This window comes from Lissotriton vulgaris, chromosome 6 (genome assembly GCF_964263255.1).
Source record: "Lissotriton vulgaris chromosome 6, aLisVul1.2, whole genome shotgun sequence".
Taxonomy (NCBI): Eukaryota; Metazoa; Chordata; class Amphibia; order Caudata; family Salamandridae; genus Lissotriton; species Lissotriton vulgaris.
The window spans coordinates 1,210,172,758-1,210,184,921 of NC_141694.1; positions in this window are offsets into that span (position 1 = coordinate 1,210,172,758).

The following is a 12,164-nucleotide window of genomic DNA, read 5'->3' on the forward strand; positions in this document are numbered from 1 at the left end:
AGGTTATTTGCAGAACCTTCGCAGGCTCAATGTAACTTAATACCTTGGCACAAAAGTGTACCACTTAGTGAGTTCTTACAAATTTTACCACTAAGGAATACCTCCTTTTCCTTATCCTAACATTTGTGTGCGTAAGGTAAAGTCCAGGTCGACTTAATGTATTCTTTACCCAACCTTTCATACAGGCCCGCTGGTATGTGCTGTAGACAATACTGAAATTGGAAAATCGTCACTGGTATCGTAATGGTGCCATGTATTATCCATTCAATGACAGGCTTCTCAGAAACTGTCAATGGTAATCTTTCCAGTTTTTCAATGCTCAGCACCTTATAGTCTCGCGCCTCTTTGTGCCAAAGAGATTTGTTTATCTGTGAGGTTAACCCCTTCAGTGCTGATGACGAGCCCAGGCTCGTAATGCAGCACGGTGCTCGTGTGCTCATGACGAGCCTGGGCTCGTCATGAGCCGTGGAACGCTCACACGCAGGGCTAATTCCCCCGCTGTGCTGAGCATTCCATTGCGTGGGCGGGTTCATGACGAGCCCAAGCTCGTCATGAGCACACGAGCACCGTGCTGCATGACAAGCCTGGGCTTGTCATCAGCACAGCGGCGCCATGCGCGGCCCCCCTCCCCCCTGCACCGCGGGGGAATTAGCCCTGCGGCGAAGGGGTTAAATACAGCAAACAATGGCGTTGTGTTGATTAGACGCCATGGCACATAGCCTGAATGAAGATTTTGTAACGTCCAGGCTAACTGCATTATAGAACGTAATTGAGACTGGCCATGCTGTAACATTAGCAAGTCCTACACTAATATGTCAATTGCAGATAATACAATGTTGTCCAAAGAATATATTCTGGAGGACAGTGTCGTTAACCCATTGTCCACTACAGAGAGAGTTTTCTCCGAATTAATACAATCAATTTCTCGTATTCTTTCTGCAGTTTCCATTTACGTTATTTTCCAAGCTTCGTTGTACGCAGCGTATATACCAGCGTATATGAATGTTTTTGACGTGGTTTGCGAGGCCCCATTAAGAAATCTCGCAAATAATTGCCTTCTTTAAGTAAAGATAAGTGTTGTTTGATTTCTGGAAGTGTGGGTGTCTGTAGCCACTCCAGGCATAGTTTTCCTACACTATATGTTGTTACTATCCCTGAATGTTGTCTCTGGGAATATCTTTGATCTGGCCTGTTCATTTTGAAGCCCTGTGTTTTGTTCAGGAATCTATCATGACAGTTATTAGTGTCTGTGGGCCAGATTAACCATTGTTTTCCAATCAGGATTAGTTCTGTTGTGTTTTAAAATATATGGTACGTCTACCTCCTTTTCTGTAGGATCATTACTCTCAGATGTGGATTTAGGTATAGATGGTTCATTGAAATATTTTATCTTAGCCAGGCCACGACAAGAAGTCTGTTGAACAGTGTCATTCAAAAACATTATTTGTTCTGGTATAATGCAGGCTCTGAACAGGGCTTCTAAACCTTGCACCTGCCAATCTTTCGTGCCCCAGTCAGTTTTTGTCACAATGTTGTCTTTTCAAAAGTCAAAACCTAAAGTAGACAGCTGAGCATTAAAGTTTGCAGAATACATTTGTTTAGTATTGGTCAACATCATTTTCATTCCTGTCTTATTCACATTTTTTTTAAATAAAACGTTTCTGGATTTGTCACATTAAACCCTGAGAAGTACGAAAACTTTTCATAAAATGTTTTTGAGCTGCCCTTTGGTGACGTTGGACAATGTTCCCATTGATTATAAGTAAAAGCATTCCTAGGGCTTGCAGATTTATGCAAATAATGGTGACCATAGTGATTAAAACAATACATTTGTTCATAATCTAATGAACCTTCTAAGTAATCATGTTCTGTAAATTTTGCAGACATTTCTAAATCTGACATCATATTATTAATAGTCTCAAAGTCCCAATCATCAGAAAATGTGCTGGTTGATACAAAGTCACTCAAAGAAACCTTGAACTGGTGTGGAATCTTCAGCAGCTCCACCGGGCCATAGATATCATCAGTTCTGTCGCATGCTATACCACCAGGTATAGGAACGGATGTGATGTTCACTGATGACAGGTCTCTTTTTTCACGATGTGATGATTTGTGAGGTTTCAGGACCAAGTAGATTATCTGACTTGCTGTGTCCATTGTACTGTATTTTCCATCTATCATTTTTCCCAAGCTTAAAACCAGAATGAGCCAGAGCAGGAAGAAAAGTACACCTAACACAATCCAAAATTCAATCCATGGTGAAACCAGATATGTTTTTTCATGTTTATGAAAGAGTTCTGTTATTTTTTCTTTGAAAGTTTTATTTGCTGGCGTTTCTTCAGGTTCACTGGGATCCTCAGAAAATGTATCAAAGTTGATAAAATAGCCAGAGGCAGTTCTGTCTTTGGAGTTGCTTCTTCCTTTGTCATATTGGTTTAGTCAGAGGCTGCATCATTGTAGAAAGGTGTTTCTTGACGAACTGTTATTTGGGTCTCAAGAGGCACGAGTTCCATGGCTTTGTTACATAGTCTTTCTTTTCTTACTGAAGGTTTATCAAAGGTGATACGTCTTTCAGTTACAACCTCTTGGATAGTAGCAAGATTTGGTCTTCTGCTACATCTTGGGAGTTCACTGGACCTACTACTTATTATTGGCCACATGTTGTGGTTAGAGCAGGTCGATAGACACAAATCTGTTCTCCCTTTTACCAGCAAGGGGCTATAGTACTACTGATCTTGTTCCTTGGATTGCCAAAACAGGTACTGCTTTTCTGTAAGAAGGCCCAAATTCCTTCTTTACCGTGATCTTTTCCCTGACTAGATCCCAAATCTTTGGAATCCAGACAGGTCGTGCTGGTACAGGTGGTTTTTCTTCAGTGGTTGTTGGCTTCTGTATCGTGTTACTCAGACTTCTTCTTGTTTCATTTAAGTCCTGTAAAACAGGCAAATGATCTTTGACATCAAAGGGTTTTTGTTCTACCACTGAAGTTTGACAATCGATGCCTTCGATTATCATTCTAGTACTAAACAGTAATTCATATGGAGTGATTCCACCCAGAGAATTTCTTAGCAGATTGTTAAGACTACGTTGGAAACTTATTAGATGTTTGACCTACCCATCACCCGAACCTAATACCTTAGCTGTTATGGATTGCTTTATGTCACTTTTTTTACTGTCCACTACCGCATTACCCTCAGGATGGAAGGGACTAGAATACCGCAATGCAACACCCAAGCTAGCCATGGCCTCTTTGTAAGCTCGAGAGCTAAACGCAGGACCCTGGTCAGAATATAGCTTGCCGATTGTGTATGTGCCGATAAAGTCTCGCAAATCCTTTATAACAGTTCTGGCGTCAGTCGAGCGCTGGGGACACATCCAAATAAATCTTGTCCTAGTAGTTATGGGACCACTTCTGTCCATGGTGACGTCTGGGTATAGATAGTCTAATGCTGTCTAGCAATGGTATCTGAACTGGGCTGGCATCACTATAGTCAGGTATCTGGTGGTCCTCAAAGCTGTGATATCTTTAACAGGTATCACAGTTTATTCCAAATTCGTAAACTTGGGCACTCATTCCTGGCCACCAGTACATCTCTTCTAATTCTATTAGGGATTTCAAGATCCCTTGTGTCAGACCCTCTCCCATATGTGCTTATGATCCAAGTAAGCTCTCTGCTTCCTGTTTGGAATTTCTCTATCCCCTACTCCAGGGATTCGAGCAAAAGGAACAGAGTTTGCATCAATTATGAATGTATACGTGAGTGGATAGTTTAGAGGTAATGCTGCATGATTGCCTTCCATTGAGGCTTTTACTGCTAGTAACGTTTCACCGTCTATTATTTTTTTTGAGCGAGCGATTGTAGCTACAAAAAACCGTTTGCACAGCTGCCTTCGCGGCTTCATCAGCCAATGAATTCCCTGCAACGTGAACGCCATCCCGCTGATGACTGTGAATCACATGAGTCTTTTGTAGTTCTTTCTGTAAAAGAACTATTTGTTCCCAAAGCGTTTTATGCTTAATTGTGCCACCTTTTGCGTCTTTGAAACCGTTTTGAACCCAGTTCTGCAGATACTTATTGTAAGATTGTACGCAGTAATATGAATCGCACACTGTTAGTGTGGGGAATTCGCGATCAGTATTTTCAAGTGCCATCTTGAAAGCCTTTAGTTCAGCTCGCTGAGCTGTACAGTCTCCGAGTGATTGAGTTTTAGTGACCATAGGTCTAAATTTGCCTTCCGGCCAGTACCCTTTGACAATCGCGCACGCAGCACTATAGGCTTGTTTACCCCCAATTGAGGGCTGTGCTGATCCGTCTGTATAAATTGTACATCCGTATTGTTCTGGAGACAGAATATCGGTCGGCAGAGGATATTCGTGTTCAAAATGTAAAAATTCTTGTGTCTTCAAATAGGGGTCAAAGACGTATTCAACGTATGTTGCAGCAAGAGAGTTAACCCATTGTATCCATCTGGGATGTAAAGCTTTTGCATTTGGAATGCTCGCTTTTGTCACTGCCTCTAAGGCAGGTACAGGTGTAACGATCATTATCCGTTTTCCCTGTGCGAGAGCTCTCTCTTTTGCTACTGCAATTTGAACCATTGTCAGAATTTTTTCTGTAGGATGAATTTTATTTCAGCTTGTGTGTACAACTGTGATTTGTATGCTATTGGTACCTTTTCACCTTCATTAAAGGTTAGGTATGTGAATCCGCATCTCCCTGGGATGATTTGGATCACAAGGTTGCGCACATTGTCGTGTGCTTCTAACAGTGTTTTTGCTAACATGTCTGTTTGTACTGAACACAACATTTTTGTATGGTTTTGAGTCCAATTAGTTGGTTTTAAATCAGGTTTTATTAATTCGTAGAGAGGTTTAACCCTTTCTGCATAATTCAGAACATAAGTTCTTCCAAAATTCAGAAAACCTAGATTTGACTGTAAGTTTTTCAGCGTCTTTGGAAGTTGGAGCAGCGCGCATTTCTCTATAAAGTTAGCTGCCAGGCTTTTGCCTTCACTTGATAACTCATAGCCTAGAAATACGACATTGAGGTGGGCAATTCATGATTTCTTAAAATTTAATTTATACCCTTCAATCAATCAATCAATCAATCAATCAAAGCATTTATATAGCGCACTACTCACCCGGAGGGTCTCCAGGCGCTTGGGTGGTCCTTTACTGCTCGAATAGCCAGGTCTTGAGTTGCTTCCTGAAGGAGAGGTGGTCTTGGGTCAGTAGGAGGTGGATGGGGAGGGAGTTCCACGTCTTGGCAGCCAGGTAGGAGAAGGATCTTCCTTCTGTTGTGGCTCTTCGGATGCGAGGAACGGCGGCGAGTGCGTGGGTGTTCAATCGGAGTTGGCGGTGGGAGTGTAGAAGGTCAGGCGGTCCTTGAGGTAACTGGGGCCTTGGTTGTGGAGAGCTTTGTGTGCGTGGGTGAGGAGTTGGAACGGGATTCTCTTGCTGACGGTGAGGTAATATGAATTTTATGGTCAGTTGTGTCCCCTATCGTAGACCCCACCGGCTCCATGTAGGTGCTTTAAGTACATGTATGTTCCCTCCACTTCCAGCTATGAAGACGCAAATACATTTGCGTCCAACGTTAACATGTCCTCTTTCAGATCCACCATGAATGGGTCAGATATTCCGTTCCTAAGTGTACCTTGCCAACGTCTTTATATGGTGCACTTTCATGTTTTCTAGCTCTGGCGAGTTAGGCCCTGATTTCTGCCATCGAGCCTCTTTCTGCCTTCTGTCTCTGAAAGCCGCAGTCTGCTGCTTCCTGACCCTTGACTTACTCCCTGCGTGGCGAGCGGTGCCTGGCTCGGCCTGCCTTGCCTGCCAAAGACTGTATTCAACCTTCAAGTTATCTGCTCCGCTCCTCGAAAATACATTCCTGTCTAGTAGTTTACGAAAACATCCTTCCCAGCTGCAGAGCAAAGGGCCCGGCCTCACTGTCTCTATGCAAGTAATTCATAGCTTCCGTTACCATGGTAGGCCCATGGCCCCTCACATCTCATGTAGACACGTAGTCGCATATGCACGCACTAGCAGTCAGTATAGAATAGCCTCTGCCCGAGAGACCTTTCCTTCTAGATAATACAGTTCCTCAAACACAAGATATTAGATATGATTTGGGATTAGGTTGTTCTGACACCCCAGACTTCTGTCTCCTCATGTAGGGCTAAATGTCAAGTCCCCTTCACCCTCCAGTTCCACGTCAATCACACGTCATGCTGCTGCACGCGCATCTCTGCCACATATTTCTGCTGACACTGCAGGATTCTCTTATGGATCCACCCACTTGTGATACGTTTCATGTGACGTTGTCTAGCACACACCTCCGTGTACGCCTTCATGCACGCCTTCTGTTACGTACATATGTCCTTATCTCGTTTCTCTCAGCTGTTACGCCTCCTGCATATGTCTTTACTGTAATGCATTGACTATATATATGATAACCTGTCAATAAAGTATTGTCTATCCCTTCCTGAACCTTCGTGGTGATGGAACCCGATTGCCTGGTTCGAACCAATTCCTTTTTAAGGAATAAAACCCCTTTTAAAACCTCAAATACCACGGATTCTGTCTCTTATTTTTGACTGAGTTATTCTTATTGAACTTTACCGCATAAAGTAAGTATAGGTAATTTAAATTTACCACAACGGGGAGCCAGTGCAGGTCTCTCAGGTGTCCGGAGGTGTGGCTGTGTCGGGGGATGTCCCTGATGAGTCGTGCTGAGGTGTTTTGAATGCGCTGGAGTCTTTTCTGGAGTTTGGCTGTGGTCCCGGCGTAAAGGTTCTTCCCGTAGTCCAGTTGGCTGCTGACGAGGGCCTGGGTGACCGTCTTCCTGCTTTCGGTGGGGATCCACCGGAAGATTTTCCGGAGCATGCGTAAGATGTTGAAGCATGACGAGGAGACGGCGTTGACTTGTCTGGTCATCGAGAGGGAGGAGTCCAGGATGAAGCCCAGGTTTTGTGCGTGATCCTTTGGTTTGGGTGCGCTGCCAAGGGCAGGGGGCCACCAGGAGTCGTCCCAGGCGGAGGGTGATGATCCCAGGATGAGGACATCCGTCTTATCTGAGTTCAGTTTCAGGCGGCTGTTCGTGATCCACTCGTCTACGTCTTTCATTCCTTCATGTAGGTTGGTTCTGGCGGTGTTGGGGTTATTGGTGAGGGAGAGGATCAGCTGGGTGTCGTCGGCGTAGGAGATGATGTTGAGGTTGTGTTGGCATGCGATGGCCGCGAGGGGGCTCATGTAGATGTTGAACAGCGTGGGGCTGAGTGAAGATCCTTGTGGTACGCCGCAGTTGACTTCGGTGGCCTCTGATCTGAACAGGGGGAGGCGGACTCTCTAGGTTCTTCCGGCGAGGAAGGAGATGATCCACTCTAGTGCCTTCTCCTGGATTCCGATGTTGTGCAGGCGCTGAACTAGGGTGCGGTGGCAGACCGTGTCAAACGCCGCGGAGAGGTCCAAGAGGATGAGGGCCGCCGTTTCCCCGTTGTCGAGCAGGGCTCGGATGTCGCCGGTGGCTGCGATGAGGGCGGTCTCGGTGCTGTGGTTGGCCCGGAAGCTGGGCTGCGAGTGGTCGAGGGATCCATTCGTCTCGAGGAAGGCGGCCAGCTGTCTGTTGACTGTCTTCTCGATGACTTTGGCATGGAAGGGAAGGTGCGAGATGGGGCGGTAGTTCTTGAGGTCGGTGGGGTCCGCTGATGGTTTCTTCAGTAGGGTGCTGAGTTCGGCGTGCTTCCAACTCTCTGGGAAGGTGGCGGTGTTGAAGGAAGCATTGATGATGTCCCGGAGATGGGGTGCGATGATGGAGTCGGCCTTGTTGAAGACGTGGTGAGGGCAGGGGTCGGTTGGTGATCCGGAGTAGATGGAGTTCATCGTGCGGATGATGTCTTCCGTGTTGACCGGTGTCCAGGCACGGAGGGTGGTGGTGGGGGGTGTTGGTGCGTTCGTGGGGTGCGTCGGCTGTGTGCTGAAACTGTTGTGTATGTCTATGATCTTGCTGTGGAAGAATGAGGCGAACAAGTTGCAGAGTTCTTGCGATGGGGTCATGTCGTTGTTTCCGGTGCTAGGGTTCAAGAGCTCTTTGACGATGTTGAAGAGTTCTTTGCTGTTGTGGGCGTTGTTTTCTAGTCATTCCTTGAATGCGGTTTTCTTGGTGGTGTAGATCAGTTGGTGGTGTTTTCGAGTGGGGAGCTTGAGGGTGGTCATGTTGTCTGGTGTCGGATCTCTGCACCAGGCTTTCTTGAGGGGTCGGAAGTTCCTCTTAGAGCTCTTGAGTTCGTCGGTGAACCAGGATGCTTTCTTGTTGCCGGGTCTGACGGGGGGGTCTTCAGTGGTGCGAGGTCGTCTGCGCAGTTGCTGATCCACCTTGTGAGGTTGCTGGCAGCTTGGTTGGGGTTTGCTGAGCTGGCGGGAGGGTACTGGCTCAGGGATGTGGCGAGCTGGTCGGCTGTGATCTTGTTCCAGCTTCTGCGGGGGACCTGTTGCGGTTGGTGGTGGAGCGTGGTCCTTCTGAAGCTGAAGTGGACGCAGCTGTGGTCTGTTCAGTGGAGTCCGGTGGCCCTTCAGATGCAAACCCAAGTATTATGGAGTTCACTCTTTTCAAGTGCACGTCCACATCATCGTCTGTAAGATAGATGTCATCGACATAAGATAATGCCTCATCATCATACATTTGTAGTAACTCTGTTACCCTGGCTGAAAATAACCCTGAACTATTCTTGAATCCCTGGGGGATACAGCAAAATTGTCGCTGTGTCCCCATTATTGAGAAAGCGGTCATATACCTGCTTTCAGGTGCAATGTTTTGACAGAAAAACCCATTCGAAATATCTAATGTGGTTTTATATTTTTTCCGCACAATGTTATTCATCAATGCGGCACTGTGTGCATTTTGTACTGCAAATATTTTGCAACAGGAGTTTAAATGTCTGTAATCCAATACTTGACGATATGAATTGTCTGGTTTGGAGACAGGAAACAAAGGATTGTTCATTGACGAGGTGCATGTTTCAATCACCCCTTGGTATTCAAGTTGATTTAAAATCTCCCTGACTTGTTGTTTAGCTTCTTGCTTAACTGGATACTGCCTATGTGCAGTTGGTTGATTTTCTAACTGGATTTTATAGTGAGGAGAGTCCTCATCCCATCCTACATGATTTTTTTATAATGCTGGAGCCTGAGCTATGGCCCATTTTCTGGCATATGTGTATTTTTTATGAATTGGTATGTGATTTGATAAGGCTGGCATAATTATCTCTTTGCCATGTGGGCACTCCCTGACAAAATCAGGTGGCCAGTCTTGTTCAGCTAGAAGAATGTCATAGCCCTTAGAGAGCTTCTCCCAAAAGTGTGCTCTTATTTTTCTAGTTATGTCCCCCTACATCCGGAGTGTTACTTCATATAACTTGTGAGGTACACTAACCCTGGTGTCAGCAGTTTCAACTTGAATGGATTCATTCAAGTCCACTGTCTCCAGATGATCCTTCAAGATCTTGCGAACTATGGTGACTTCTGCTGCGCTGTCTAGCATTGTCTGGGCCCACTCCCTGTTCTTGAGTTGTGTCCTCAGGATCCTCGGCATGTCTGATTTTTATGCTTGCTACCTTCTTTTTGGTGAATTGAGTTTTCTTATTTTTTGGAACGTGCTGTTCTTCTTTGGACTTCAGGCATTCCTCTTTTTGTTCTGATTGTCCTAGCCTCTCGGATTTCTGCGAGGAAGTATGAAAGGTACGAGAGGAATGTGTATCAGTATCTTGATATCTATCAGGTTTTCTTAAAGTATCCCTATTTCTAAGGTGATACCTTTTCTCAGAGGGCTCCCGTTGGGGCATACTACCTCCCCGTTGGGGAGATCTTCCTCTGGATTGAGAACGTTTCTCTTTAGGAAGTGTCTGTTTAGTATTTTCCCACTTCTTTTTAGGAGTAGTGAGATTATTTTTAATAAACACCTTTTCAGGATTTTCTGGTAATTCGGGTTTTACTGGTTTCCCACCCAAACTATCTCTTCCTAGTTCTTCATAAGATTTTTCAATACTTCTAGCAAGCTCAAATGGTTGGTCTGTTATATCTATTTCTTTTAATTTTTGGCGGATTACCACGGATGCTGATTCACCTCTAATGTTAGTTAGTAATATAGCTGAGACCTGTTTGAAATCGTTCAGTAATTTCATACCCATATTTAAGGCCGGTTTTGGACCGGATTCATTCTGAATCTGTCTTAGAACATCTGGTATTACCGCCATGGACGGTGCAACATGTGTTTTAGTGTAGATTGAAGCAAATACTGTACCCCAAGTGTCACAGTCCTCCACATGTGGTGTTATCCCTATTGGTAAACAGATTGTCAGAATTCTGTGTTTCTCATGAGGTGTACTATCAGGGAATACTGCCTCTATTTGAGTAATTTTCTGATCTAACCAGAACGGAATTTGTTCCCTTTTTGCGGGCAATTTACCAATGACTGATTGTATTGTCTGTGGTGTGATTTTATTTGCATTCCCCTGGTGAAGGGTGTGCTGTGGAATCCTTACAGCTGGTTGGACTGTTAAAGTCCGCATGGCATATTGAACCAATTGTCTGTGTATTTTAATTAATTGCTTCAGCTGAGCTAACAGTTCTCTACTGTCATATTGTCTATGTAAGGATGTGGTGTATAGCTGGCTAGTACCGGCCATGTAGCTCCTGGTCTACCTAGTGGACCGAGCCCGGTAATGTGATTTTTGATGTTGTAGGATGCCTTTAAACCAGAGCTGATGCTCTTGGTAAGTTAATGGAATTTCAACGTCCTCAAAAGGAACGTATTCCGCTGGAGGTTCCTCTACTTTGTAGTAGTTAAACTTGTGTGTTGTTGGATTTGCTGTAGGAAAAAGAACCCATGAGTAGAATACCTCTGTCTGCAGATATTCATGCGCCTCTATAACACAGATTACTTTACCACCCCTTGATGATACTCCATTCTCTATAAGTTTTATAGTTATGGTTTTTCTTACATTTACCGGGATGAGTATAGCATCCGCGTCATTTTGTTGGAGACTTGTGTCATCTAAGACTGCTTGAGCTGCTACTCTAGCTCTCTCCCTTTCTTCGTCACTCTCCAACAGTTTGTCGACTGGAAGTTTTTGCAAGCAAAGTTTCAAGGAAACAAAGATTAGGTGCACAATATTTTGGAACACTGTATCCTTCAATGTTGAACAAACCAAAAACTAATACATAGGATTTTCGTCCTACTTACTTTTGGCAGATATTAACCTTTTACCCACTCTAGACGTCTGTTGGAGTATTTTACGGGAAAAAGGGGTCTGTGTGAAAAGCACGACTGAGTTACTCTAGTATCTTGCGTTAAATTATCGCCTTACCATTCGTTGGGTGCCATGTAGTGTAGTTCCTATATTCCCAAAAGGCTCTGCGCATTGGAATAACATATACTATAGTTTAGACGTAGGACTGAGGTCGACTAGGTCTCTATCTTATATATTAAACTTAATTGTGAGTGCCAGCTAGCTCAGAGGTAACTAGAAACTTTCTCGAATAAACAAGAAGGGATTAGTTTCTGAAAACTGCATAAACATGACAACTTTGTTTCCCCAGGATAAGAAACGTATCTCTAGAGTCGCGGAAACAATAGATAGCTATTTTACTCAGTCAATCGTGCATGCTTCGTTTCACCAGAGGTGCTGAGAAAATAGAGAGACGGGGGGTTTCAAAAAAAAGTATTTCTTGAACAGTCTTCTTTCTCAAGCATAAGAAATGTACTGCTACAATCGTAATACTGGTTATAAAGTACAAAGTATATAATACGAAAAGTATTATAAAGTAGTACTCTAAAAGCATGATATGGTTTCTAAGCCATAAAGTGCCTTAAACCATATAAAATACATACAGTAATAAACCAATGACTAAAAGTACTCAACTGGTGCTTCTTAAATACGCCTACCCCGGTGTACCTAACCTATGTCTAGTACGAGCAAAGAAGTAAGTGAGGAGTAGCTTAAGTTTAGTATTTTTCTGCCAAGAATCTATTCCAAGAATTCTCTAAGGGTCTAATCAGCTCCGTACCTAGGTTTTAGAATGAAGGAGGCCTTGTATCTCTCTCTCAGGACTCGATTTCCCAGCAACCCGCAAGGGTAGCCTGGAAACACTGGAGCTGGATTTCCCG